The following is a 6,000-nucleotide window of genomic DNA, read 5'->3' as shown; positions in this document are numbered from 1 at the left end:
AACACTGCACATAATCCGGGCCCGCCTCACTGGACCCAGAGCCTTGCTTTGGTCTCGGTTCTCTGGGTCAGGTACTTGGCTTCTTTCCTGACACTAATTGTCACCTCCTTTCATTAGGGGCACCCCACCCCACCCCCAGGCTGGGCACTCTCTGAAGACTGAGACACATTTGAATCCTTGCCCCGTGGGAGGTAAGTCACTGGCGCTTGGGTGGATGCCAGCACATAAATCATAATTTCTGCCCACAGTGGATAAAGTTGTAACACACTCTACGGATCTATGTGGGTTTTATTGAATGCTATCAACTCAATACATTTTATGACCGTTTTATTGAGAGATAACTCACCCATCACCTAAAATTCACCACTTAAAACGTACAATCCAGGGGCCTTACAACACAGTCAAGAATCAGGTGTCCAGGGCCACTGGAAAAAAAAAATGGAGCGTGCTCATGCCTCTCCCAGATAAAGCCTATTCACTAGCAAGCATTCCCAATTCCGTGCCCACCCCCCGCCCCCGGCACCCTCGGATCTACTTCGATCGCTGTGGAGTTTCAATTAACCGCTCGCTGGACAGTACATCCTACGTTAGAACAATCTCCGTGCGACTAAGTCTAAAACAGAACCACCAGCTCAATGACCTTGGCCGGGCAGGTTGTTTAAGTTGCCTTAGCTTCTTCATAGGACGAAGAAGAGGTGTGTGAGAGCAATTTCAAGTTTGTCTAAAAGGCAAGCCAGCAAAACCGCCCAGCCCCCAGCCCTCTAGCTACGATTTCAATATTCCGCCCTAGGGAGCCCGTCCCGCGGAGCCGCGGCCCTCGCCCTGGAGAAGACGCTTCCTCTCTCGCCTTTCTTTGGAGCTGTCTATTTCTGGGTTGGCAAAGCAGAAGCTCCTGGTGCCCGCAGGAAGCCTCGCCCAGCTTGGGTCCCCACCCTCCAGCGCGCCCCTGGAGAGGGCCTGCCCCCGAGGGGCGGGGCCAGCCACTCTCACAGCCAATGAAGCGGCGACTGGGCCGGCGCCGGGGGCGGGGCTGCACTTGACAGTGGCGGTCGCCGGGCAGCCGAGCGGGCGCAGCGGCGGAGCGCGGCGCGGCAGGGCAGCGGGGAGGGCGCAATTCGGCGGCCCCGGGTGGAGCAGCTGGCGGCGGCAGTGCGATGCTGCGGGCGTCCCCGGGCTCTGGCATCGCGGCCTCTTCCTAAGGTACCAGCTCTGCTCAACCTTCCACCCTCCCACCACCCCCTCGCCCCGGGAGACCCGCGCGCCTGGGCAGTGGCTTTGTGGAGCCGGTGGGTGGGGCTGGGCGGGGCCGCACCGTCGGGTCGCTTCCCTCCGAGGAAGAGGTGGGGGAGGAGGGCCGTCTCGCCAGCAGCTGACGGCATCCCCACGCTACGTGCTCCTCCTGCCTCGTGGTGTTTTCAAGGAGGGTTTGCTCCCGGACAAAGTTAGGTGCGGAGAGTTTGATGGATCCCCTGGTCCCCGAGGCTCTGGAGGGACCCGTGGCACACTGCCCTGTACACCTACTCTCCATGCGCTGAGCTGGAGCGCAGCGGACCCGTGCGCTTTCCCACACGAGCAGCCCTGCTCACTTGGAAGGCTGCAAAAGGAAATTGCTCTGTGGGACTCTCCCCGGGGGAGGAGGCTTTCTGCAGTCCCATCTACAGTTCAACCTGGTTGGTGGCTTTTGCTTGGCCACAGTGCCCCAGGATAAACCGGGTTTAACCAGTGGCCTGTAAAAATAGTCTCCATCAAGACCTATGCTTTAAAGGCTTCACATTTTAAACCAATTTTTACTTTCTAATCAAAGATCCCAGAGTCACTGAGCAAAACCGGCCAGCTAAGTGTGATGCGTTTAACATTGTATTGCTCATTGGTTCGCATTGGCTTGTCTTTAATGTTGGGACAGGTGTTGTGAAACGGGAAAAAAAAAAGTGATAAAGTTTTGATTCACTTCTCAGGGTGAGAAAGGAAAACAAAGAATAGAGAATACGTATGTCCATTTGAACATAGCCAAAAGTTTCAACTATCAAAGTAAGATGGATAGGGTAAACATTATTTACAAGACTCTGTGACGTAGAATAATGATGGCAGTTAGACTTGACTGAACCTGTGCTGATTAAGAGAGATGGAGAGATGGCTCAGTGGTTAAGAGCACTGACTGCTCTTGCAGAGAACCTGGGTTTGATTCCCAGCACCCACAAAGCCGCTCCCAACCATCTGTAACTGCAGCTCTAGGGGATCCGACGCCCTCTTCTGACCTGCATGAGTACTGCATGACATTGGTGCCTATACATGTAGGCAAAACATCCATTCACGTAAAATAAGAACCACTAGATATTTTTTTAAAAGACACTTAAAAAATGACGTAGCCAGGACTGTAGGAACAGGCCTATGATAAGATGGCTAGGCAGCACTAGGAACATTAGGCTACTGCTTGGTTTTGCAATTAGTAGATTTTAACAAATATGTCTAATTCTGATTATAACACTTTCCTGACCACACACAGATTTTCACATTTACACTCTTATCACAACACTTTCAGACTGTAAGACTTTACAGTCTCCTTAGCCAGGAACATCTTGTTCTGGTCCTTATAATTTACCCCTACATCCCAACACCTTATGTCTTGCAAAAGCTCCTTTAAGGAAGTTTCCTTAGTAGTGTGTCAGGCACTCACTAGGTGTATTTTTTTGTTGTTCTTTATCACTCTAATGTAGCATCATTTCCTTTCCTGTGTGGTGTTCCTACATAGCTCAGGCTGCTCTTGAACTCCCTCTGGTCCCCCTGCCTTCTCCTAAGGGGTAGAATTACAGGCATCTGTCACCATATCCAGCTGACTTGATTTTATTTTGGATAATTTCTGAAAAGAAAAAAACAAAACACATGGCGAGTGAGTGATCCGGGCAGGGCTTGAACCTGGGTCTGCTTGACTCCCTGCCACTGTTCTGTGATGTCTCCCAGTTTGTGAGAGTCAGGTGCCTCGTTATAATACAGTGGGGAACTGAAATGTGTGTCATCTCCTGGCTGACACATCAGACTTCTTCATAGAGTATTTTTTCTCTCTGAGCTACTGGGTGCCCTGAGTAGGGAAATGCAACCTAGGTCTCCCCTCCTCACACACACACCCCAACTCCATCTTGTAGTTCTGATTTGGGGTGTCTAGGTATGTGAAGCCTTTGCCTTCTCAAGCATCCCTCCCCACTTGCTTGTGCTTAAGGAGCAATCTCCACTCCCTCTGTCATCTGAGGCTATTTTAGTTCCGCACACGGGAGCACACCTTGCTGATTGGCAGCAACACGTCCCCTGCAGTGTTCCCAATGACTCACGTGGCCCACTGTCCCACCTGTCAGAGAATTCCTAACAGAGGCTGGCGTACTTAAAAGGAAAGACTAAAATGAACTGGGGGCTGGGGGGAGAAATATTAATACAGGGACTCCCCGAATTCCCTAGTACTGACCAAAAAGGAATGATGTGGTGCTCTAGGGATGGGAAGCAAGCCTTCCCTCTACAGTGGGACATGCCTCATCGACGTGATGGTCTATTGTCAACACTGCTGAAATATGCCTGCCCTGCAGACACGGCTTTACCCGTTGTCTCGGCCATGAATGTGGTAACACACCTCTTCCTCATTTGATACGTGCTTTTACACCCAGGCACTTGTCATTTGACGGAGCAGCTGTGGCCCGGTACGTTCTGAAGCTGTGCCTGAGAAAATGAAGTCTCTGATTATTTACAGCAATGATTATGGAATTTCTTTTCCCAAGGGTGTGTGTGTGTGTGTGTGTGTGTGTGTGTGTGTGTGTGTGTGTGCACGCGCGTGCGTTCTTGGCATGGTTTTCAACTCTCTTTGGTTCAGAATGGTTTCACAGCACTAAGTTTAGAAGGGAAAAAAGTTGAAAGTGCAGTTTTGAGCCTGCTACCTGGGAACATCCCTCCTCGTTGACCCTAAGTATTTAGACTCTGGAAGTCTGTGTGTACACTGTGCAATGGCTTCACTCCACCCTCCCCAGCAGCAGTAAGGTTTGTGTGTCTCACACGGCCCCATAGTCCCATCTCCTGCTTCTGACCTGGAGCATCGAATACCAGGGAAAGTAGAACGTGCAGTTCGGCTGTTGTCACACAGAATGGAAGGCGCGACAAAAACATGTTTGGACTAAGTGTCGGAATGACTAGCGACCTGTGAGACTATGTGGAATTAGCGACATTTTTCACTTTCCTAAAAGAATCCCGTGCAAAGATGTCACGAACTTACAAGCATCTCAAACCAACAGCCTTTCACTTGATCCCTTAAACGTCTCAGTAAACAACAACCCATCTTGCTTTATTTTTTTTATATATCATATTTCACCACCTCTAAAATATCATCAGCTGGGAGACTTGGTGTTATTTTTATGCCATATGAGAAAGTGAAAATCTGGACAGTTTTATGGCATGCCGCTCCTGACACTGTATGTCTAGAGCACAGCAGTTACCTGTGGTTTGGAGTCTCATGCCATGATGTCCTAGTTGCTTTTCCCATTGCTGTGATAGGACACTCTGACCCATAGCACCTTGGGGTTCATTTGGTTTACAGGTCGTGTGTGCTGGGGCTGGTTGGTTTTTGTCAACAAGACACCAGCTAGAGTCATCTGAAAAGAGGGAATGTCAGTTGAGGAATCGCCTCCATCAGACTGGCCCATGAGCACATCCATGGGGCATTTTCTTGACTGATGAGGGAGGGCGCAGCTCATTGTGTATGGTGCCATACCCAGGCAGGTCCTGGGGTGGTATTGGAAAGCAGCCACGAGAGCAAGCCACTGAGCAGCATTCTTCTGAGGCTCTCTGCGTTAGTTCCTGCCTCCAGGTTCCAGCCTGAGCTCCTGATTTCCCTCGAGGATGGAACCCAAGCCCTCTTCTCCCCAAGTTGCTTTTGGTCCTGACGTTTATCTCAGCAACAGAAACCAAACTAGGACACAGGTTGTGGTTCGTCACTGGGGGGAGCCGAGATGTGAGTCTGGAGGCAGGAATTGAAGCAGGGACTGCGTAAGAACACTGCTTGCTGGCTTGCTGCCTCTGGCTCCTGCTCAACCAGCTTTCTTACAAAACTCAGTACCACCAGCTGGGGGTTGCTACTTCCCACAGTGGATGGGCTCTCCTCTACCAATTAGCGATCCAGAAAATGCCCCCACAGACATGCCCACAGGCCCATCTGCTGGAGGCTATTCCCGAATCGAGGTGCGGTTCCCTCTTCTCAGCTCTGCTTGGCCAGTGATGGACAGACGATGTATATGCATGAACCCAGTAACGGACTGTGACATCTCCATCAGTGTCTTTCTTCAGTCTGGTGGAGCATTTATATCTTGCGTTGCAAAACACTCTGAAAATGCCAATCAAAGAGAAACCTTCCCTTTAGTAATCTGCTGTTTATGTCTCTTACACGCCTTGGCGCATACATAGTTACATCTTGCAGTGCCAAGTCATATATGATCCTTGTTGTAACAACTTACATGATACGTTGTTGCATTAACTTTCCCTGGGCAAATGTGAATGACTATCTGCTCGCCCCAGATAGGGCACCAGTGACAAACCACAGAAACGATCCCCCCCAAGTCTAGTTGGGTGAACCTGAGTTTAATTGGGGTTACTTGTAAGAGTGTAACAACTCACAAGTGCCTACATCACTGAAGAAGAATATCGCCCCCCTACACCCCCCTCTGCACCCCTCCCTCAGCAACTACCTGCTGATGGATCCTGGGGACAGGTGGACCTCTTGCAGCCTAATGCAGCCTGCACCCTCCACAAGGGAATGTTAGTGGGCTCCATCTTGTGCCAGTCTACTGTGAGTAATCACAATTGCTCTCATTCCAAGGCAGTACTGCCATGATGTGCCCAGAGGATGGAATCCCATGACATACGTCTCCGTAACAGTGAGGACAAGATGGGCAGCTGTGGCTGAGCTAACGGACATGTGTGTGCTGCTATTCTTGTCAAATTATCATTGCCCTTACGAGATCACCAGTCTTA

The 6,000-nt window shown here is 50.4% G+C and overlaps 1 protein-coding gene across 3 annotated transcripts in view; it reads left to right on the top strand.

The window, feature by feature from the left end:
- The first annotated feature begins 1,056 nt into the window (after positions 1-1,056).
- Fry (FRY microtubule binding protein) overlaps positions 1,057-6,000 on the top strand; it is a 394,509-nt gene continuing 389,565 nt past the window's right edge. For all 3 annotated transcript variants that reach the window (XM_076560830.1, XM_076560829.1, XM_076560825.1), the window contains exon 1: positions 1,057-1,200. The gene's annotated coding sequence lies outside the window, so the exon portion shown is untranslated. The remainder of the gene's footprint in view (positions 1,201-6,000) is intronic.

Source organism: Peromyscus maniculatus, chromosome 23 (assembly GCF_049852395.1).
Source record: "Peromyscus maniculatus bairdii isolate BWxNUB_F1_BW_parent chromosome 23, HU_Pman_BW_mat_3.1, whole genome shotgun sequence".
Classification (NCBI taxonomy): Eukaryota; Metazoa; Chordata; class Mammalia; order Rodentia; family Cricetidae; genus Peromyscus; species Peromyscus maniculatus.
Note: the sequence above shows the minus strand (reverse complement) of the source record. Positions and strands in the feature narration are given on the sequence as shown.